We start from the raw sequence: 24,436 nt of genomic DNA on the forward strand, positions 1-24,436 counted from the left end.
GCCCAGTTAGGGACAAAGGGAGCTTGAGCCAACTCTCCACTCACTTCCCCAGCCAGGTCATCAAATTGCCAAAGTTAGCTTTCCATAGTTCATCTAGGTCGTGGCCAAGCCAAATCCCCAAGTAGCACACTGACTGTCGTGTCCACTGCAGTGGGTACTCTGAAATGAATTCCCTAGTCACAGCTGTCAATGGGAATATAATTGACTTGGCCCAAATGATATTTATACCCTTTATGCCACCAAACCTGGTAAATTAGCAGGTCCAAGTTGTCCTGCGGGCCCCTTGCATTCAGAGTAACATCATCCGCATACATGGATACCAGGACCCCATGGAGTGTGAACACCAAGCTTTGATGAGTGTGGTGTTGCCTCAAAAGACCTGCTAAAGGCTCCATGGCTATGTTGACTGGTATGGGTGATGAAGGGCACCCCTGTCGGGCACCTCTCAGTATTGTGATAGAGGAAGTGATTGTTCCATTTATTTGTAGACTAGCTACTGGCTGGGCATATAGGAGGCCAATTAATCGTGTGAACTTGCAGCTCACTCCAAGCGAGACAGCAGTGTGAAAAGGTAGGGCCATTCAAGTGAATCAAAAGCCTTAGTGGCACTCAAGAAAACTACAACCGCACTAAGGTCAGGATCAATAGTGTGCACTAGGGCAAAGAAAGTGCGCAGGCTGTGTGCCATCAGCCGTCCTGGTACAAACCCAGATCCGGTCATACTATGAGCGGCAAAATCGGGAGCAGTCGCAGGCTATTAATTTTGCTAGGATTTTATTGTCTATGTTAATCATGGATAGATACAACTCACATCGCTGGGGGGCGTTGTCCGGTTTTAATATAGTTACAATCAGTCCTTTGTGCAAGGGGAGAGAAGTATTCCATTAGCAAAGGATTATTCATACATGGCAAGGAGCTGTGGGGCCAGGATCTGGGCATACTCTTTATAGAAGGTGGTGGTAAGGCCATCCAGGCCAAGCGCCTTGTCTCCAGGCTCTACATTATTGCTTGAACTACCTCCTCTACTGTGAAGGGCTCATCAAGGAAGTGACAATGGTCCTCCTTGATCCACAGTAGTTACACTGAGTCTAAATAGACACGCTTCATTATACTACGTGTTTACCACAGATAGGTGCCAGTGAGGATTCAATGCATTTTGTGAAGTATTGGAGTTCCAGAGCACAGATCTCCTCTTCTAGCCATTCAAGCTCACCATGCAGTGTTCGGTACACTACAGGCTGCTTTGCTATGCTAACCCCCTCCCACCCAAATCACAGCCTTGAGCCCTCCCACAGGGTAGATTGCGATGAAAGTGAGTGCTCATTGTGCTCAGAGTATTCCACAATTGCTGCTCTATTCTCACTGCAAAAAAAGGGCTATTTCTAATAGGACTGGCGCATGATCCAACAGTGTCCACGGTAGATGGGTGACATTGGAGGTCCATGTATCTACATCTCACGTGGCCAGCCAATAACCCATCTGCAACCATGTGGTGTGTGTAGCTGCTTTGCAAGTGCCTTCTGCACTGCCCGCATGCCAAAACCACCAGAGATCAGTGAGGTAATTGTCAGCCATTATAAGTCTCAGCTGTGCAGCAGCATTCAGTGCGGGAGTTACTAGACCTTTCAGCACTGGTGTCCAGGACCACGTTGACGTCCCCTCCCCACATAAGTGCCCCAGGCCCAAGTGTCGCCCCCAGCCTCCAAATCTCCTCAAAAAAGCAGGAGTCATCTATGTTTGGGCCATAGATGAACTGGAGCCTGAATGGGTGATCCTGTAGTGTTCCACATATCATGACATACTTGCCCTGTTGATCACAGCGAACCTGACCCATGCACCATGGCAATCCCTTATAAATTAGCATGCATAATGTGAGTAGTACACTGTATGTCGCTCGCCTACCCAGCCTGCACATAGGCATGCGTGAGTGACCTCCTTAAGGTGTAACTCTTGTACTAAACAAATGTCTATGTTGCGTTGCTGCAGATATGCCTTGCCTTGCACCTATCATTGAGCCCTCTTGTATTCTAGGTCATGCATTTAATCAACGGCATTCAGAGCCATTTGTGGTGCCAGATCGCCAGATGCGCATGCAGTGATTGCCATTCAAAAAAGCCACCAAAATTTTGATGAGCGGCAACAGGGAAAGAGAACATCCAAACCTATGCAAACAAGACTCTTCCTGCATCAACACTACCACAACATCCCACCCACCTCCCACTTTGGTCCCCCAAACGGGCCAAATACCACAATTCACCCAATTTGAAGTTAAAAAAAAAGGAGAGTACATAGCTGGGTGTCCAAAGCAGAACAAAGTCAGGTGGATCAGAGCCCGCCCAAGTAGGACTCCGTATGTAGCCATCATTCAAATCATTGCAGCTAGAACTTCAACAAAAGGACAGTACCACAGTGCATGGCACAAATATAACTCCGTAAAGGGACATCACCATCAAGCAGTACGTTCACAAGGTATATGCATGGGAGGTGCGCCACCTCAATCATTAGCACTTAGGTGCCCCTGCTTTTGTGCCCCGAGTCATCGACGGGGGCCCTGTCTCCATCATCTTTATGTTTTTCACAAATCTGACAGCCACTTTCAGGTTAGTGAAGTAATGAGTCCACTAAAATGGTGTATTTGAAGCTTGTCTGGATATATTAGAAAGTACTTAACATCTGTTCTCTGCAAAAAGCTTTTGATCAGAAAAAAGTCCCTCCTAGCCACTTGCACAGCAATCATAAAATCTGGGAAAGTGGAAATTTCATTCCCTTGATAGTGGAGTGACTGCTGATCTCTCGCCAGACGCAAAGCTGTGTCCCTAACTCTATGATTCAACAGCTTGCTATGAACGGGTGGGCCGGTGCCCCTAGGGGAGGCCACTGGGCAAGCAATCTATGGGCCCTTCTGACAATAAGCATAGTAAAAAAAGCAGAGTCTGCAGCATTGTTGTGACATAGTCCTCCATGCGACCCATTGCTGTTGATTCCTGTACACCTAATATGCTCAAATTGTTTCTCCCAGAGCATGCTTCCAGATCTTCTTTCATGTTTCAGATGACCCCTAGGACCTTTTCCATTTGGAGCAGCTTATTCCCCACTGAGGAGTGTGGATCTTGCACTTCCTATGGACGATGCTCAAGGTGGTCTACTTGCTCATCATACTTGTTAACTCTCTCCCTAAGGTGGTAAAACCTGTCACCCACCATGTCTATTTTAGTAACAATAGCATTCAGACTCTGCTTAAGATCCAGGAACATGGTGCGAATGCCCTACTCCTGGGATGGACCTTCTATCTTCCCATGGCTCATCCGTTGGTCTTCACGAGGCAAATATGTTGTGCCTGTCTGCCTGCACTGTTCAAAGGAGAACTTAGATTGTGTCATTGGTTCCCAGCTTGCACCAGGCTTGGATCTGCGGACTCCAGGGTAATGAGGCATGCATGCACAATTGATAGCCCTCTAGCCGTATGTTCCCAAGGCAAGACACCCATCTAATTTCCAGGGATGCACAGAGGGGGGCATGAGCAGACCCCACCGGCTACCGCAGCCCAAATGCTCAGCACCATGGAGCACTCACCATATGAGCTCGCAAGCACAGCTGGTGAGTCTGCTCTCCAGAGCTGCAGTCCAGGTACTTGGAGCGGAAGCAGCTCTTGTCTGGGGCCCCACCACGCCCAGAGGGCCCAATCCCAGGCACACCAGAAGGCCCATTGTTCCAGTGTCAGGGTCTCTTAACCTTCTACAAGCCCCCACTGGGCAAGTGCAAGGGGAAGGGAGGTCTCCAGGCAAAACATGCAATGGGAACAGGGGCCCAGACATCCCCAAACATTGCCAGTTAGCACTCCACTAACTCAGTACTCCTCAGCTCAATCAATCAGTCTCTCTGCCTTTCACTTGCAGTCATTTTCTATGTGGCTAAGGACGCCGGGGCCAATCATGGCAATCCACTGCTCATTGTACTTCACAGGGCCCTGCAAGATTACAATCTGCCCTCCACATGTCAGAATGGCCCGTCGCTCAGCCGCCAATCACCTCTCACAGGCCACCCAAGAGCAGGCAGTGCACATACAGTCACTTACATGGCCGTGCCCAGGCTCCTCCTGTTCACCTCCTGTCACCTTCAGGGACATTCGATAGATGGCCACCACCACAATCAATCAATCAATCAGGACTTGTAAAGCACAGATAATCACCCATAGGGTCTTAAGACACTGAATGAAAGCGTGCTGCTCAGCCAAAGAGCCAGGTCTTGAGGTCCTTCCTGAATTTCTTCAGTGATGCGGTCTGCCTGAGCTTGAGGAGAAGTGTGTTCCATGTTCGGACTGCTAGGTAGGAGAAGGATCTTCCTCCTGCTGCACTTTTCCAGATCTTGGGGATGGCTGCAAGGGCGATCTGGGAGGAATAGAGATGTCTGTTGAGTACGTAGAAGATGAGGCGGTGGTTGAGGTATGTTGGTCCTATGTTGTGCAGTGCCTTGAAGGTGTGGATTAGGAGTTTGTATGTGATGCGCTTGTTGACTGGGAGTCAGTGAGGGTCTCTGAGGTGGGAGGAGATTTGGCTGTGTCAGGGGATTTCCAGGATGAGTCTGCCTGCTGCATTCTGGACTCGTTGTAGTCTTGATTGACGTTTCTTGGTAATGCCGGCGTGTATTGCATTGCCGTAGTCCAGTTTGCTGGTGATGAGTGCGTGGGTGACTGCCTTACTCATGTCGGGGGGAATCCACTTGAAGATCTTCCACAGGAGATGGAGGTTGTGGAAGCCTGATGAGGAGACAGCGGTAACTTGGCGGGTCATCGATAGAGTGGAGTCCAGGATGATGCCCAGGTTGCGTGCATGGTCCGTGGGGTGAAGGTGTTACCCAGTGTGGTGGGCCACTAGGAGTTGTTTCAGCAGAAGGGGTGGAGTCGATTACGAGGATCTCTGTCTTGTCCGCGTTGAGCTTGACGCAGATGGCATTCATCCAGACGGCCACTGCTCTCATCCCGTTGTGGAAGTTCCTCTTGGCTTGCGCAGAGCCCTCCGACAGGGAGAGGATCAGTTGGGTGTCGTCAGCATAGGAGACTATGTTTAGCTCGTGTTGTCTGGTGATCTTGGCGAGTGGAGCCATGTAGACGTTGAAAAGCGTCACACTGAGTGAGGATCATTGGGACACTCCGCAGCAAGTGTCTTTAGGTTCTGAAGTGAATGGTGGTAGTCTGACCTTCTGTGTTCTTCCGGTGAGGAAGGACCTGATCCAGTTCAGGGCTTTGTCTCAGATGCAGGAGTTGTGAGGTCTGTCGAAGGGGGTGGAGTGAGAGATGGTGTCAAATGCACTGGAGAGGTTGAGGAGGATGAGTGCGGCAGTGCCTCCGTGGTCCAGTATGATGCATATGTCCTCTGTGGCTGCTCAGAGTGCAGTTTTGGTGCTGTGGTTGCTTCTGAAGCCGGACTGGGAAGGGTCCAGGAGATGGTGTGTCTCGAGGAACTCAGTGAGTTGCTGGTTGACAGCCTTCTCCGTTACCTTGGCTGGGAAAGGGAGAAAAGAGATGGGTCCGTAGTTCTTCAGCTCTCTGAAACCTATCTTGGAGCTATCCTCAAACCCCTCATCACTGTGATGCTCGGTTGCACCACAGTTGGCCCACTGCATGTCAGAGCGGCAGGCCTGGTGGTTGTGGCCCACCTTGCACGGGTCACTCAGGAGTCACGTAGACCACAGGCTTGCAAGCACGCACGCAGCCAGGCCCCGGCTGTCCCAGCGTACTGCTCCTCTCCTGTGCCGGATCTCAACCCGTGATGATGGAAGCTCTCCCGAGGGCAGTGCCTCCTCCTTCCAGTGCCGACAGGTGCACGGCGAAGTGCTGCTGATGAATCAGGCCCAAAACAGGCCGCAGCCGACTCCACTTCACAGCAACCTTCTGCTTCCTTCCTCCTGATAATTTTAGGCTGCTCCGATGCATCAACTTTATATAAGTGAAGGCACTACTGGGCAGGTCCCAATTCCCCGATAAAACAGGATAAATGTCGGATAGGCTTCTCTGGCTGGCAGAGCTGCACTAGGAGGCTGCCATCTTGCAATCAGGTTCTCTGGCGCCCCCGTGATCTAGAAGCATCCTAGTACCACTAGATAGAAAGTACCACAAAAATCTCCCCTGTATATATCGTCAGATAGCCTTGTTGGATGCGGTGGGGAAAATATTTGCAAGGAGTACCCTAGAACATGTCACTGAGTGGTTTAAAGAGGGAAATGTTCTCCCTATAGAAGAAACAGGGTTTAGAAAGAAACATTGTATGCCTCATAATATCTCCACGATGAAGCTTATAGTGGAAAAGTACATTTCTATTTAAGGGCTTAATATATATGTGGCATTCAGAAACTTTTCCACTGTGTTTGACAGGGTGGACTATCAAACATTGTGGAAACAAATTAATGAAGCTAGGCATGACCGAGACAGTCCTGTCGATAGTAATTGCTCTCCATTCTTCCACTTGCTGTCAGGTGTTGCTGGGTGGGGATTGTCTTCCATAATTCCAATCAAAATTAGTTTGAAACATGTTTGCCTGTTGGCTCCACTACTTTTTTTGCTGCATGTTTCAGACCTCCCTGACAGTCTAGCAGATAGGAAAGGGGGTGCCCCTAGAATAGATGGTTGCCCCTTTTCCTGCTTGATGTACACGGATGATATTGCAATCCTGGATCTAAATTCCAATGGATTAAATAGTAGGTTGGTTTACTTACAGCAGTATGCCACCCTTCACTTTTTGTAGATTAATGTCTCAAAAAGTAAGGTATTGATCTTTAAAAACAGGAAAGCCCAGAAAATCAGTTTTAAGGCAGGAGAAGCTATAGGTGGTAAATTCATGTCTCTATTTGGGGAAAACTGTAACAGGTAGCATGTTTAAAAAGGTGCACATTTATCACTGTTCCAGGCTTCCTCATATGCAATGGGTTGTGAGCATTTTATAACCCAATGGGTCGGAGACATTTTCTTCATTTGTTATCAGTTTTTAAGGCGAAAGTTCCTCTGACATTATTATATGCCATTGAATAGATTAGCATGTCTAAATGGATTTCTTAGAAAAAATGGAAGCACACATTTTACGGAAAGTTTGGAACTTTAACTCACCTGTTCCGGTGCTTGCCTTAAGGTTGGAATTCAGCCTAACAAGTTGCTATGTGCAAGGGCTTGCTAGTGTGATTTGGTTGCGCCCTCAACTTAAGAAGAGTAAAGTGGGCTCTCTGAGTGGTGTTTTGCACACCAACATTTTTGGTTTAGAAGTAGGAAAATATGCAGTTTCCAGGGTCTTTGCCCATGCACTTATCCAATTTGATCTACAGGATGCAACACTGGCATCTCTCGTGCACACCTAAGTTAGAAGGTTCTTAAAAGATGCCTCCCATCTTATTAGTCAATGATTGGACATAACATACTGAGGGGACATATTTACAAGCCTCTTACCCCTCCTTGAGCCACATTAGCATATTTTTTTTTACGTTGATGTGGTGTTAAAGAGGCATTATCGTCGTGACATATTTACAAAGTGGCACAATGCAAGCATTGCATCACTTGGTAACCCCTTGCACCGCATTATGCCTGCGCCAGGCATAATGTATGCAAGGGGGGAGGGGTTCTTCATTAGGAGACGTAGAAATCTACAAGATTTCACTGCGCCATTTTTGGCATCATTTTTAATGCCTGCCTTAGGCAGGCATTTAAGAGATACTCCCATTGTATTCAGTGGGCCTCCCTTGACTTTGTTGGATTAGCACCATCATTTTTGGCTCTAATCTACCAAAGCGCCACAATAGCGTAAAATTCTTTGTAAATACGGCACACACATGGTATCATTAAGGTGGCACAATGGGGCGCAGGAAAAGTGGCGCATTATCTATGATGCACCACTTTCTTGTAAATATGCCCCTGAATGTCTAAGGAAAACTGCGAGGTGAGGATGCCTTCCTGCCACTCTGACGTAGTTCAGCGGTACCTGCTTCTGAAATCTGGAGCATGGTCTTCGCGGTTTCAGGACATTATTTTGAATGAACTTGCTCTTGCTAAATGTGCTAACAATTAATTGGTCTAACTCTAGAGAGAAAGGGAAAGTCTGCAATTTGTCCAATACGGGTACACAGGATTTTAATTGTGCTTTTTGTTTTCCCCACACTGATTCTTCAATGCTGCCACATTTTAAGGCCAATGCTTTTAAAGTATAATATTAAGCCCGTTGTGACAGCCCAAGAATTTCGCTATTTCCCTAAAAATGAGGTTATCTGTGCAAATGATTTCTACATTTTTAATGTGATTTGTGCCTGTCACTATATTTGTTTTCATTTGGGCCTCTTTTGATTTCCAGAACATAAATAAAGAATTGAATTGAGATGCAATACGAGTACATTTGGGGCCACAACAGCCTTAAACAAGTACACATTAGATACTTCAAAACCTACACCTACTGGGCACCGGAGAGGGGGGCGTCCTGGTCACATGGTTCACCATAGTGCTGTGCGAGCGCAACTGCCTCCCTCTCCCGACACTTCGCCACCACTAAAGCGAGGACCTGGGAATGGCATACGGTGATGCGGAGTGAGCCATGATCTTGGCCTACCATACCACTGTCTCCTGGAACACGTGGTTCAAATTAATACAGTTTTATATCGTGTACAGGGTGTATCTCACTCCCAGCAAGATCAACTGCTTCTAAAACTGTACAGATGCCTCCTGCCCCTGTTGCTCACTGGAGTTTCTAGACTTTAATCCCCATGTTTTAGTCCTGTCTCCAGCTGGCTTATTAGTGGTTGTTTGTTGCTGCCCACCTCTCTCGCACCACCAGGGTTGCCTCGCAATGCATCTGGGGTGTCTGTGCTCTTGACCAGTTGAAGCGTACTTATTAAAACTGGGCAGCTGGACGGTTCCTTGACCTGGGGCTTCTCTTGGCTAAGCAGGGGATCACACATACCTGAAAGTTGAAGGCCCCTCCTTGGCTGCTTGTTTGCGCTTGCTCTGTGGAGGTGTGGGCAGCAGCAGAGGGGACCGCCATGCAGTCAGAGGAACTGTGGGGGTCTTCAAAAGTATCCAGGTTTGCATCAGTGGGACACCTTGTTCGAAGCTTTCAGATCTGGAGCCGATGCTATGGAACCACTTCTGCCTGACTAGCTGCTTACCCCCTCAGCACGCAGCACGCTTCCCAGACCACTGCCTCTTTCCTGTTATCTGTCATAGATACATCTGTCAAATGTATCCACCATAAAACAGTATGAGAGCCACCAGTCAGTTGCTGCTTAATTCCTGAGCTGTTGAGAAACATGGTAAAGATCTATGTCATTTTTCTATTACATATAACTGTATATAGCCAAAGTGGCTCCATGAAATTACTAATAGGGTCTTCTAGAGTGCTTCTGTATTGGAATATTAGGATAAAATAGTGTGATGAATGAATATCCACATACTACAGCCTTGGGCCTTTTTACAGATGTGCAGAAAAATTAAGCTACTGGATGGGAATGGTTCAAATGCCACCAGCCTAGCCAGGGGCTAACAGAGAGCCGAAAAATGAGGAAATGTTGGCTAACTGCTTTAACATATTTTCATCTCACTTTTGCTCACAACTTTGCCACCCAATAGATTTGTTCATAGTCAATTTACCCAATAAAGTTTGTTTGTGAAATGGGCAAACAGTGTTGTGGGCTAATCAAAGGCTATCCTAGATAGCTCAATTTGTAGGAGTATCAAAAAGTGCAAAGTCAAATTCAAAGCGTAGCAGTGCCTTGGGCCTTGTACTACCAGGGATCTTACTCCGTTTTTTGAAGGTCAGTTGAGTGGTCTCATAAGATGAGCTGACTGATGCTTCCTAGGGCCTATTACATTACATGCTGAGGGGCTCAATGGAAGGATGCACCGACATTCTGCTCCCATGGGGCATTTAGTGTTACAGAATTGGCTGCAGATGCTTGCATGGCTCCTTCTGTAATGCAAGTGAGGGAATACAGCATTTAACTTGTGCCAGGGAACATCTAGCACAGCATGATTTAATGGGCTGTTCCTTCATTTTCATGGGTCCAAAGCGTATGCAAATTGCAAAATGAAAGGCCTCAAATGGACCGACCCATTTGCCAAAGCGCTTGGATACCCCCTTGGGTGATAAGTGCGTTATACAAATCCTCATAACATAACATAAAACAAAGCATAACATAACACATGCAAAAACACTTTGGTCTGTTTTACAACTTGGTGGCTGGTTACTGTGTCAAAATGGTGACTGGTATTCCATCTGCCAAAATATAAATCCCCTAGGATAGAATGGGATTTAGATTTCGGCATGTGATGGAGTAACCCAACCACTGAGTTCTAAATCAGGCCCTTTGTCTTTGCACCTGTGTCAAACTACAAAGGCAGGCACAGAGACAAAGGAGCTGTCAGTGCATGCACTAATTATCCCCCAGATTTGAGGTGGGACCCAAAGGGAGACCCTTGAAAAGCTGGAAAGGGGGGTTTCCATGGACCTTCCTGACATCCCCGTCACTCACTGCATCCACCTACAGGGGCTCTCTTTGAAATGCAGGCCACTTGCCGTCTGCAGAATGAAAGGTGGACCAGCATCATCAGATATCTGGTCTGCTTTCACAAATGTGCTGTTCACAGTGCAGGCACTCGTTAACTCCTGTACTGGAACAATGTTTTCATTGGGATAGGGTGCACTGACCATGTGTGTGCCTGTTCACTTAAAGGCGCACCGTTGCACACACCACACCACGGCTGCACACCCAATATCTATTACTGGTTCTGGGTGGCATGCAATTAGAATATGTTGAAGATAGATTTACCGTAGAAAAATGAAGGTTGGAATTTTAATTGGACTTAGTCTCGCGCGACATCTGAATTTTGGTCTACCACCATTGGTCCCTTCCCCAACAGTGTAAAACAAGTTTGCAACCTCAAACCTATTAGTGTTGTTAATAACAATTGTTTTTACCAACCATGCATTTTGAGAAGGCTTCTTTTACTCTTTATCTTATGACATGGTGGTTAGTGCCTTTGTAAGTCGAGCGTGCAAGCGCTTTGACCTGTTGTTAGCATTGTGGGCTTTTATCCACATCCACCGGATGCCCATCATTTTCATTCGTTCCTGAGCTTGTCTTTTAAAAATCCTTTGATATCATTGGTAAATGCTTTACGTTTATCTGTACTTGGGGCGGTTTTGTTACCGCCTTGGACACCAAACCTGTTACATGGATAATAGCACGTTTGCCGATAGGTTTGACTGTGAGTGAACTTCTTTTTCCTTTTATGTCTCTCCTTTGCGCTCATGCTAATGGGGGCCATGGTGCTTTGAATCGGCTCACTTATGTCAACTGATTTACTTTTCATTTTCAATGTATGTAACAAGAAAAGTCCGGTTAGAAATTTACAACACTAATATCTCTAACTCGAGCAAACGCGAGATCGATTGCATTGCAAATGCTTGTTCTCCTTGGGACTGGAGTTTGGAAATGGGGTTCACCTTGGGCTCTCTGTCTTTGAAAGTGCAAGATTAGGAAAGGTCCAAAGGCAGGACTCATCACTTTGCTTAGTTTGCAACGGTACAGCACATTATTACAGCCCTCTGTCCTGTTCGATGGTCACCAGCAGAGGTGCACATTAGTTTTGAAGCTTTTGCTTAGGTATGATTCAGTTTTTTTCTTCAGAAGTTACACAACATGACAGAACATAGCATAAATCAACATTATTGCTTCAATGTAATGAATTCCGAAATTTCCACTTTGTATAGTTGTGTTATGTATTAAATGGTAATTAACCACGACAATAACAATAAAAAACAGTTTGAAATTATTGGGAATTGTCACAACTATATTGCATCACTTTAATTTATTGACCTGTTTTAATCACCTGCATGAGCTACTGCACTGTAGCATCCTTTCAATCACCCTGAAAGTGATTCTCTAACTTAGCACTCTATGGAGCATATTTACTTTTCTTGCGCACCCTTGTGCCCCCCTAACGTCACCATGGTAGCCCCATATTTAACATACGGTGCACCATGGAACACGTTAGCACAATAGTGTCAACATTTTTGATGGTACTGTGGCGCATTGGTCCACTAGAGCGGAAAATGATGGCGCTAGTCTAGCAATGCGTGGGGAAGCCCATTGGAAACAATGGGAGCCTCACTTTAATGCCTGCAGGCATTAAAAATGAAGGGAAAAATGGTGCAGTGAAATGGAAACTTCACTGCACCATTTTTCTGGGTCTCCTAATGGGAAACGCCCCCTCTTGCATACATTATGCCTGGCACAGGTATAATGTGGCGCAAGGGGTTACAAATTGGCGCAATGCTTGCATTGCTCCACTATGTAAATCTGGCATGGAGAAAATGCCTCCTTGATGCCGCCTTATCGTAAAAAATAAAATAAAAATTACAGTAAGGCGACACATGGAGGTGCTATGGGCTTGTAAATATGCCCCTATTTGTCCACACACAGCCCAACCATTAAAACAGTTTTGCGAAAGCAAACATTCTTTGGGGGATTTATAGGGTTCCCACAGAGCTCCCATCGGTGACCATCTCATGTGCTATGCTTTAAAGTTTGTGAAACCTGTAGTTTGTATATCTTTTCGAGCACTCAGGATAATTTAGTTAGCACCAAAGGAAAGTTGGCCGCAGAAAACCGCTCTGTGGTCAATTTGGATACTGCATGTGAGACCATTTTTTCCTAAGATCCTTTTTGGATCTATCTGAAGACAGCTTTGCTGTTTGCCAGAGCTCAGCTCATGTCATAAAAACAGACCATACAGAGAGAAAAGATTTGTGCCAGGCCCGTCGCCTACTGGTTCTCGTGGGTCAGCCCTCTTCAGGTGGACATGGAAGCAAGTATTATTTACATGTTTAGATCAGATCAGAGGAGTATTTCAGTCTCACTATTTACTAATGACTATTAGTATGCCTATACAATCCTTCTAATGACAGTGCATAAAAGATGAAGTGAACGCTGCACCAGAAGCACATTTATGTCCCTAACACTGTCAATGTTGCACCATTGATTTTTCATCAACAGTAGTTTTTGCCTGAATGAGAGTTGTGTTCCTATAACCTTTTCCACATGGTTGTTGCTCTTGTACTGAATATGATTTTGAGCATTCGTTTATATGATTTTGCTCCTGTCTGTGATTTTGCACCTAAAAATGATGATATTGCTGCTTTCTTTGTAACATGGCCATTTTGCACAAAAATGTGATTTTGCTTTCAAAAGTGATTTTACACTTATATGTGATTTGTGTTCCTAAAATATCTCTAGACCTATGCCGATGTTGCAGTAAGGGTGATTTTGCACCTCATTGTGCTATCACAAAATACAATATATTGATGTGTGCTTTTTACATGCACTTCAACATTTTATTACTTCAGTTTCTTGCTATAGTGAGTGATTTTGACCTAAACGCTATACCACACTCATACTGGCTTTGCGCCAAATGTGTTTGTGCACCTAAATGTGATTGTTTTGGTTATAAGTGTATTTTGCACCCAATGTTTTTTCTACACTCCTCTGCTTTTTTGTTAGCTTTCACTGTACACAAATAACACATTTATACATAGATACTCATGCAGAGTTTGCACCATGAGTGATTTTGCTCCTACAAGCTTATCATGCTCTTCATGATGTCACAACAATGGTAATGTTGTTCTTGAATGCAATTTTGATCTTAGATGGTATTATATACCTAAACGTGTGTTTCCGTCTGTATGTGGTTTGTGCTCTGAAAGGTGATTTCACACTCCAGCTATTGTTTCATCATGGGTCATTTAGCAAAATACTGTGATTTTAATTTCTGCAACCTAGTTTTATCTCTTCACTGAATGATTGTGTACCTAAATGTGATACTATGCTCCTGCTGACATCACACTGTTATTGATTTTGTACCCAACGGTTTGTGCACTAAAAGGTTTTTCTCCTAAATTGTTTTGGACTTAAATGTGTCTTCAGCCTCCTGTTGATGTTTTACCAAGGGTGATTTTGCTTCCAAATTGATTCTGCACTTAAGTCTGTTTACCCGCTCCTGCCAAAGTTACAACAAGGGACATTTGTACCTGAACATGAAAATTGCACCTAAATGAGATTTGTGCTTTTAAATGGTGACAAAATTCATGCTGATGTTTCACCAGGGAGCTATTTACAACTCAGATTGGGGTCAACCACATATGAGGTCATACTAATGTATAACTTTCACACCCAAGGTAGTATCTCACATCCACAATTTCTCTTTATACCAAATGATACCCCTGACTGCATATTGCATCAGCTCACAGCTGAATGTAGTTCTCAACATCAATAATCATCACTTTTGTCATTTGATTTTTTTAGGGACCCGAAACACAAAACAAAGACAAAGTCATAAATCAGACTCCAGGATGCAAGAAACATTACCTCTGAGATCCCTTGCATCATTTTCCACAAACAGTGAATCCCAATGATTAACCCAAAGGCAAATACCATAGTCTCAGATTGGGCTCCTAATCTTTTTCCTAATGACATAGATCCTGGGCCAACACACTAAGATTTTTCATTTTTTGTCTGAAATAAAGCTTTTTCTTTTTTAGTCTCAAAGAAAACAAAAACCTCTTACGGTGAAAAACATAATAATTAAGGTTACCATAAAGCGATATCACCATTAATAAAAATAGAAAGTCATGACCCTTTGTTCTAATACAAACCTCTCTCCCTTAACGTCATAGTTTAATACTCAGGCCCAAACCAACCATTGTGGCTAGGGACATTAACACTGATACAACGCATACCTTCTGTATTGACTATGACACTTCTAGCTTAACCACTAGCTTACACTTCTGAGCTGCCATTACTGTCACATACCCCTCTCAAAGCTCCCACACGTCCCACATACACTCAAGGAATAAAAACAGAAGATAAAACCATAACTTGGAGCAAAGGTACACCTGTATTTGTAAAGGCCCAAACCTAAAGATCTCCCTGCAGCATCAACCATGCCTCGAAACTGCATTTTCTGTCAAACCCAGGCCATCTCTAACAAAACAACAACACATAAATTGACTTCATAAAAGAACTAGACCTCCCACAGGGTGCAATCACTTGAGCGGTGTGATTACTAACCTGAGACCTCATCATAGCTACTTTCTAATGACAACTAGCACACATTTCTTATCCACTCCTCTAAATTAACTGCTTGTTATCAAACAAAAGTTGAATCTCTTGCATGAGTTGATATGAAGTGTGCACACCACGCTCTCCAGTAATCACTTTCACAAGCACATTCCTCTGCGGAACTACTCCCCTGGCCCCCCATTTTACATCGATCTCCTACTACTGTAAAGTCTAGCATGCACACCCACCCCAATGTTTTGGAGCATTCGTATGTGCACAGTACCTTGTTCTCCGGAGCTAGATGTCCTAAATACAATCAGCAATTGATCTGCACAAGCAACATCAGAAGAATCACCTCTGCAGGACTCAGTACCATCTCCTACATATCACATCAAAACTGCCCTCCTCAGCTGTATGTCCGTGGTCTCTAATGCAACTTCCATATTTGTGCTTATCAAAACTGTGATTTTAATGCTATTGCACTCAGTTCTGTACATTCTTATCACCACCATGATGCAACATCCCCATCTTGATAGAGCAGACACACCTGGGGGTGCTTTTTTATTCATAAAGAGTCCCATAAATGAAAACTATTTAACTCGGTAGACTTATTCTCTTTTAAGTGTCTCTCTGCAGAGAGCACAAACATGACTCCTAAATCACTGAGGCTGACCATCCCATACTACCCACCTGGCAGCAAAGAGTTTAGGTAATATGTTCCTTGGTTGTGGCATGGATCAGATCATTTCCTCCTGCGACCAAATTTTCTAAGGCACTGAGAAAAAGACAAAGATACCCACACATCTCTCCTCAAATCCCTTGTACCAAACAACAACCTACTACAACATTATACCTTCTGTATCGATAAGGCCTGTAATGACCACATTGTTTTATTAAAAAAACATCACAAACAAATCTCTAACCCTCAGAAATGTTATCGGTTTGACCACTTCTTCATTCCTTTCATCACCCTGGTCTGTGTTTACCCTGACCAGGCTAAAGCAGAGATGGAAATGGTATGCTCTAGAGACCTCAAAGATGCTGACACCAAGCACCAGTAAGTTCACTAAGCTTTAATGTGAGCAACCACAGACATGCACAAGCGCATATAGAATATCTCTGCCATGATGCTGACTCTTGCTGTACTTCCTGTGTTAGTACAGCTGTTTGTTTATTGATTAAGCTTGCATGCTGGTGCTTGAATAAAAAAGGGGCCCAGGAGTAAGAGAAAGCGGAAAATGGTCCAGAGGCACGGATGAACAGCCGGTGTATGCCTCGGTTAGCACATTGAAGCTAGATCTGTTAACTTATCATTGCTTAAAAAGCCCTATGGGGTTTCTCTATAGGAAAAGAAGTGTTGACAAAAAATACCTTTGTGGCCGTAACTCATCCACGAAATCAGTGGACAGAGCGGCTGTAGACCTGGATTGTTATTCTAATGTCTGCATCGTTTGTTTTACCTGCCCGTGGTAAAATGTTAGGCTAATTTCTGTCAAAAGTGAAAAAAAACAGGCTGGGTTTATCTCCTCAATTAGACCCCACAGGGAGAGCGTTTGCACTCAGGCTTCACCTCCTGGCAAGATGACATGAGCAGTAGGTCCAAAAACCGGGCAATCATCTTTCACAGTGTTTACCTAATTAGGAGCTTCTGAGAAGTCCCCAGTTAGTTAATTGTGTCATTAGCAGCAGTTTTGACACGGAGAACAACTTGTGTCTTGAGTATCAAGCCGGCCCGTGTTAGTGAAGCCCAGTGGACTGGCTCCCTCGAGGCCTGGCAGCAGACTGCTGTACTTTCTCCAGCACACAGAAGAATAATTGGTCTCCGGAGAGACTGTCTATTCATCTGCCAATGGGGATTGTTTTTCTTTGTGAATAAAAAGCCGAGCTGCCTGGGCTTCCCTGCTGTATATTAACTCCTGGAGCCTGTGCCTGCTGGCTCGTGTGGGAGATGAGATATCCGGGATCCCTGTGTGGCTGCCTTCCTGGCAGCTCGTGCTGTGTGGAGGTGCATGACAGCCCAGAAGAGAGTTCAGCACAGACACTTGTTTGCAGCTGCCTCAATATGTACCACTTGGGTGTACATAAACCCTGTAATATCTAGGGTCATGATTTACTTTTCACTGCTTAAGGGTAAGCATCTGTTTTGTTTTCCATGGAAGAGTTTAGTTATGCCAGTCATGCAGGATTAAAATCCTGCGCTCAAGGAGGGTTGTGCAGTTCTTGTTGAGAGTTCCTTAGCTTTCTCCCATTCCTTTACTGTTAGTATAAGCCACTATGGCGCAAAACACAACAATTTAGAGCATCACACTTATTACAGCAACAAAAAAAAAAAAAAAACATAAAAAAAACATTAAAATATAATTTAGGTAACAAGCAACTTTATCTGCTCATATTCCAAAACATGTGTTTTGCAGGTTGTTGTGTTCTAATTATAGAATTCTTTCCTGCACTGGGGTAAAGTGGGACAAGTATTCTGCAATGATACGATATCAGCAGGCGATGGAGTTGGAGCTGGGATGAAGGCGGAAGGGCCAAGACGAGGCCTTTCCTGCTTGCATGTTATTTCTGAATAATGAACTTTCTACAGAAGAGGTCTGGCCTTACTTCTTCACTGACAACATGGTGGTTCCAGTGATGCAGTGCATAAAGAGAAGTATGGAAACTGTGATCCTGATTACAGTGGGTGGAGGAATCAGCAAGTGTGGGGGGCGGGGTCAGAGCGATGGCTAAAAAGAACACAATCTTAACTATTCTGTTGGCTTTCATCTACATATAACTGTATATAAAATATATATAAAACATAATGCACACACCTTAAATGAGAAACATCCAACTTAAATGTATATATGGGGAAAGCGTGGTTGGTTACTGCAATTACTTCAGATGCCTGCGACTGTAACATGTTGGTGCACTAGGGAAATAGTGATGTGTATTTATAGTGCTAAGAAGTATAAGCTGTAGTGTCTTCCCCAACCAGGGTACGTACCAATGACTACATCACACGTCTTTATTCCTCTGCATGTACAGCTATTGTGAGAACCAGTCACCAGGTGGGTCCTTGCAAGTTTTTTTTCACGAGGTGCATACTAAAGGAAAAAAGTTACATAATAAAATATTGGGACATTTTTAGAAATGTTGTGATTTCTGCCTGATGTAAAATTCAGGAATACTGCAAATCTCTCCATCGTAATTAAAATTTCACACAGCCCTAACACAGGAATATAATCCAGTCAATCAATTTCTTACAACAGCAATACCATTTAACTACCTTTACAGCATCCAAACTCTAAACTAAATTAAGGGCAGTTATGATTTTGGGTGATTTTATTCACTGCTATCCATAAAAGTGTCCCCACACCACACTGGCAGGCATTACCTTCATAAAAGTGAAGGGAGGTCAGAATGTCACAAACCTTCTACGGCCCTCCTATCAATAAGATTAGTCTCCACCGCTGACTTTGCAGAAGAGCATCACATGGACAAAACCATAAACAATGTAAGAGTGATTCAATGGTTAGGCTTTAATATTTAAAGCAAGTTGGCGTACGTAAACCATCAGAGTCTTTCTACCTGGAAGTTAATGAAGGCTCTTGAAGCGTTCTTTCTAAACCTCAGGCAAGGACATTTTGATGCACATCATTATTTCACCCAAGAATACCTGCTGAGGTCACCCACTCTTACCACACATACAGCTATTTCCCATTGCAATGTCAAATGTCTTCTCAACATTAGAACACGTAGACTCTCCAATGGACATACTTAAACACCTCACCATGAACGCCCATCTTTCCGGCCCACATTTAACTCAAGTCAAGACCTCTCAGATGGAATTCTGCAAAATGGGACCAGAGTAAATTGGTGCATTTGAGAGAGTGAGGAGCTCAAGTAAGTGTGTTTTATAGATGGAAGCAGACTGATTGTGCCACAGTCTATCCTATGGCAGAAGGTCCTTCTGGGCAGCTAACAAGCCCATAATGTTCAATGCCAAGCCAGCCTTTACAGTGTCACTAGCACAGGTGGCCCACATCACATTTAAAGTTCTGTCTCTGGTCTATTAATGCCAGTATCAACCAGATCCCTACAACTTGACCCCTGAAATAGAGCACCTAATGTCTATTCATGACCTTTGAAGTAAAACTCAGGAAAGACTTCTGGTCTCCAAACAGAACCTCAGCTCTCATGGGGGAGGGGTCTTTCTCAATAAAGAGACCTCTAGTATGGATTTTGCTGCACCTAGACACTAAACTTGCATCTAAAATGTTTATTTTCTGTTCAAGCCGAAGAATCACTTGTTTTGCTCAATAATTTTATGTGGCCAGCGCCAAGAGGCACCTTTAGGGTGATAGCCACTTTGCAAATACTGTCCTACACTCACTTAGCCAAAGAGTTCTGAAGAATCTGTTTTGTGCTCGAACTAGTGGATCATACTTAATTTATGTTAATCTGTCTCCAAATCTCAACCCTGTAGGTAGCAGCTCTAACAGATGTGCCCAAGTACCTTGACTAGTTTGACCTGCATTCTTAAAACCCAACATCAATGCAATTCAAAACACCTGATCAGGGACACGTTTAAGGTCTACTTGATTCATCTGAACAGAGATCCAGTACTCACAAAGTTAATCCCCATATTACATAGCCAAAGAGAACAACCCAGTGTTGCTTCTACTCCTTTTCAAAGAATTTCTCTTTCAGTCCATGAACTTTTTGAGATTTATTTTATTGCCAGAAATATTTTCAAAGCACAACCCTTGTGCACAGTCATAGATCACACATCATAATTGTAGCCTGCAGCCAGCGCGTTTCGTTCTATGCGAACTTCATCAGGGCTACAACAAAGATACAAATATACACAGTGCATTACCCCTCACGTTAAAACCATTTACAGCACAATTTATTTCTTAAAACAACCATCAAAAGAGCACTATTTCTCATCATCATATCATAATGAATCACCATTACACATGCAGCCTTTTTGATGTGTCAAGAAACAAAGGTATCATAGAATCTTAAAATTAGCCATTGTCCTCTACTATTATATTTCAAGTATACTGTCAGACAATTGCTTAAACATCAGTAGCTAGATACTCAATGTTGATTGTCTTGTGGGAGACCTCATAAATCATTGTAATAATACCGAACAAACAATTGCAAATAAAAATGAGCAATGCACCTTAGTATTTGTAAACGGTACACCTGAAGTCCATGATTCTTGGTATTAAAAAACTGTATGGTCATCAATATGTCTCTGTAGGAGCCAAATATATTTTCACCATTCTCTTCAAATTTAAGTGTAAGGCCTTAGCAGGACTACACATGAAGGCGCTTCCATCTGATGAGAGGTTGTTGTATTGACTTGGAAGAATCTCACACTAGAGAGCAATATTTAAACTTAGACTGAGAAAATGATTACTTCCTTTTCATGCCACATTGTGTTCTTGGATGGCTGTGACCTAGCAAATGCAAAGGTTTATGGAATAAATTCAATTACACAAATGTTTCTCTTAACACATATATACACAGAATGCACATATACACATAACACTGTTTTTTTACTGGTTATGGAGCATATACAAGATGCAATAAGTAATACTCAGTTTCCTTTGTATTGGCTAAGAGCACTGAAAAGCTCTAATGGTGAATACAACTTAACTGCTGGACAATGCCAAATTTTGGTTTTGGAATCTGTTGCTACTAAAGTGTAGTGTATGAATTTTACAGTGATGAACAATTATTATTCAACCATAATGCAATAGAATGATCTAATGGATTATATCATTAAAGAGGCTGCACTGCATAATTTAGTTGCTTTGATGCGCTATGTGTGCTATGAGAGATAGATGATGTAACTGGATTTAGGTGACAGATTTGATCTGGCAAAGAGACCAGTAATCTCCCTGTAGTTTGGCAGAATACGTTGCTGTAGTGTGCTGTATGTGACATATAAGGTATTTGTATGTTACATATAAGGTATTCGTGAAGAATGTATGGTGGTCCTTCATATAGTGACCTCATATTCAGCTTCTAGGGAAAATACTTATATGCCCTTTGTACAATGATGGAATAATTCCTTGGTTGGACAAGAGATATGACTCATTAATGTGCTATGGAAGAGAACCATACTTACTTTGAGGTTGAATTACAGGGTATGTTATTTGTTTCAAGCTCTTTAAGCACACTTTAGCTAAAAGGGGCATATTCATGAGCCCCTTGCACTGCCATTGCATCCTTGTGATGCAACTGTGGCACAAGCCTTGAAATCATATCTATGAGGCCACAGAAAGCCACTTTGTGTGGCTCTGAATGGCCTCATAGATATGGAGTAATGCAAAGCAGTGCAAATTGCAAAGGAAGTGATCCTTGGGCATTGTGGTGGGTATTCCCATGCAAAACCCATGGATTATGACGCATAACCAGATTTACAAGACCTTGTAAACCTGTGGATGTGCCAAAAACCTTATGCTTTCCCAGGGCAGGCATAACTAGGGGGAATCTCTTTATTTCTCTTCAATTTCTCCCTCTTTCTATGTGTGAGGCATTCTGCCATGGTACAATGGTGCCTGCATTGGTGCTAGACTGCCAAAATGGTGTCAGTGCAGTGGGAATGGACCATATCTATGGCATGCAGCCCATTCCTTCCATTTTCGTTTGACACAGGGCAGTCCTGCACCAAAACCCCATAAATATGGGCCTAAATGTCTGGACTAGACAACAAGCAGTTCCGGCTAATGTTTCTCCATACACTCTAAAGGGTTTTGTCCAGGTATATTCCATAAGCCTGTGGGGCTCCTGGATGTTGTGCCTTATTCTAGGGGCTCAGATATGAATAAGGTAGATTATATTCCTTTATCACTTGCTGGACTTCTTTGTAAGGGTCACATGGTTTGACTGTGATATGCAAAAAGTATCTTGGTAACTGAAATGCATTTCCATTTAAATCGACTGGAATGTGACATTTGTTAAGTAAATGTAGCTCAAGCTCTGTTCCTTATTCATTGTGAAGTCATTCAGAATCTTGGCAAATATATATAGAATTATAGCTGGTTAACAGTGAATAACATGGATGTTGTTGTAATGTCGATCCTGCGAGATCCACGCGTGTGCGAGTTAGAGCTCGACGGCTCTGACCTTCCGACCACGGAGCGAGTCCGACGGTTGGGAGTGTCACGGAGCCGGCGAGCAGAGCGGCCCTGAATCTTCTCTTTGACGCTTCTTCCTCCAAACTGAATGACAGTACGGCATAGGGTCAGGAGGGTGCCAATGTTGGCCAGAGGGCAAGTTAAAGAGTTAATTGATGAAATGCTAGATAGTGGTGTCATTGAACCAGTGGAAGCGTCAAATTGGGTATCTCCAGTTGTGATAACTAAGAAGGCTGATGGCAAGCTGCGTTTTTGTGTTGATTTGAGGAGCTTGAATCAGAATGTCGTAATGGACAATTTTCCTCTACCAAATATCAATGAGCTAGTTTTAATGCTGAAAGGAGGGAAGTTTTTTAAAAACTTGATTTGAAGCATGCGTACCACCATGTAAAGTTACATCCTGAGTCGAAGGCTTTTACTACATTCATTACTATGGAAGGCACATTTCAATTTACTAGGATGCCTTTTGGCTTGTGTTCGGCTGTTTTCCAAAGAGTAATGACTGATTTACTTAAGGGAAGTCCAAATGCTATATATTTTCAGGATGATATAATAGTTTTTGGTGATACTGTTGAGAACCACAATTTGACACTGAAGCTAGTTCTTGATAACATTTTACAATCAGGTTTGACCTTGAGGAAAGAAAAGTGCATATTTCTGGCCAAGGAAGTGGAATATCTAGGGCACACATTGTCACAGGATGGTGTGAAGCCGAAGAGGGATCTGTTGAGAGCTATTAGAGTGGCATCAGATACTCTAAATAAAGACCAGTTGCAGTCCTTTTTGGGCCTAGTGGAGTATTATTTCAAATTTGTGGAAAATTTTGCATCAAAAACTGAAATACTTAAAGCATTATTGAGGAAAGGAGTGAACTTTGATTGGGGTGTGGCACAGAAACAATGTTTTGAGTCCATAAGGAGAGAAATTTGTGAAACTGATATCCTGGTACCCTTTGATGGAAGAAAAGAATCAAATGTTATGGTTGACGCCAGGGCCACAGGCTTAGGTGCTACATTATCCCAAATGCATGGATCAAAGGAAAGAACAATTGCTTTTGCTTCTCGTTCTTTGACGCAGACAGAACGTAACTACTGTCTGATAGAGAAGGAGGCTCTGGCGACTACATGGGGTATGGAGCATTTCAGAATGTACATATGGGGAAAGCAGTTCAAGTTGCGGACTGATCACAAGCCTTTGGTAAAGGTGTTGACTCCAGGTGGAGCTGAGAAAGGCTCTTCCAGATTGATTAGACTTGCGGCGAGGTCACAGGAGTACAACTATACTGTAGAATATATACCTGGATGGAGAAATGTCAAGCTGACTGTCTCTCATGGTTGTCACATAATAGAGAATTTGTGAATGAGGGACCCTATAGTGTTAAAGACTGGGAGGATCTTGTTGCAAGTGTTGGAGATATAGAGCAATGGTCTTCAGGGGCTTTGAGTAAAGAAGAATGGTGTCAGGCCATGCTATGTGGTGATGAAATAAGAGAAGTAATCAAGATGATAGTGAGTGGCAAATGAAGGGAGAGCACTTTGCCAAAACACTTTGTGGACGTATTGTTAAGTATTAGATGAACTCTCATGTGTGAGTGATGATGTGGTTGAACGTAGTGAGAAATTTGTTCCTCCTTTAGGAGTGAGAAAGAAAATCTTCAATATTGCTCATTTGGGTCATTTAGGACAAACACTAACGAAGAATAGACCCAGGGAGGATTTCTGGTGGCCAGGAATGGACACCGATGTTGTGCACTGGGTGGAGAGATGTGACGTGTGTATACGTAGTGAGAAGAGACTGAAAGTAGGCAAGCAATTGCTAATAGGTCACATAGAAGATCCAGGACAAGTGTGGCATACTGTGTGCGGAGATTTCAATGGTCCATTGCGCGGAGTCAACCACATGTCAAGGTTTGAGTTTGCTTTGCTGGATGTTCATTCAAAATGGCTGATAGTGAAGTTTATGTCAGAAATAACCACCTCATCCACTGTGAAGGTTTTGTCTGAAGTATTTAGGGACGAAGGTTTTCCGGTGTGTCTGGTGCCGGATAATGGTACCCAAGTTACTTCTTATGAAATAAAAAGGTTTCTTTCTTCCTGTGGAATCAAACATTCAAGGACAGCACTGAATAATCCACAGGCGAATGGCATGGTGGAAAGAGCCAATAGGATGGTTAAGGGTGCCATACAACAAGCATTGGCAAGTGGTATGGATGTGGA

This window comes from Pleurodeles waltl, chromosome 8, assembly GCF_031143425.1.
Source record: "Pleurodeles waltl isolate 20211129_DDA chromosome 8, aPleWal1.hap1.20221129, whole genome shotgun sequence".
Classification (NCBI taxonomy): Eukaryota; Metazoa; Chordata; class Amphibia; order Caudata; family Salamandridae; genus Pleurodeles; species Pleurodeles waltl.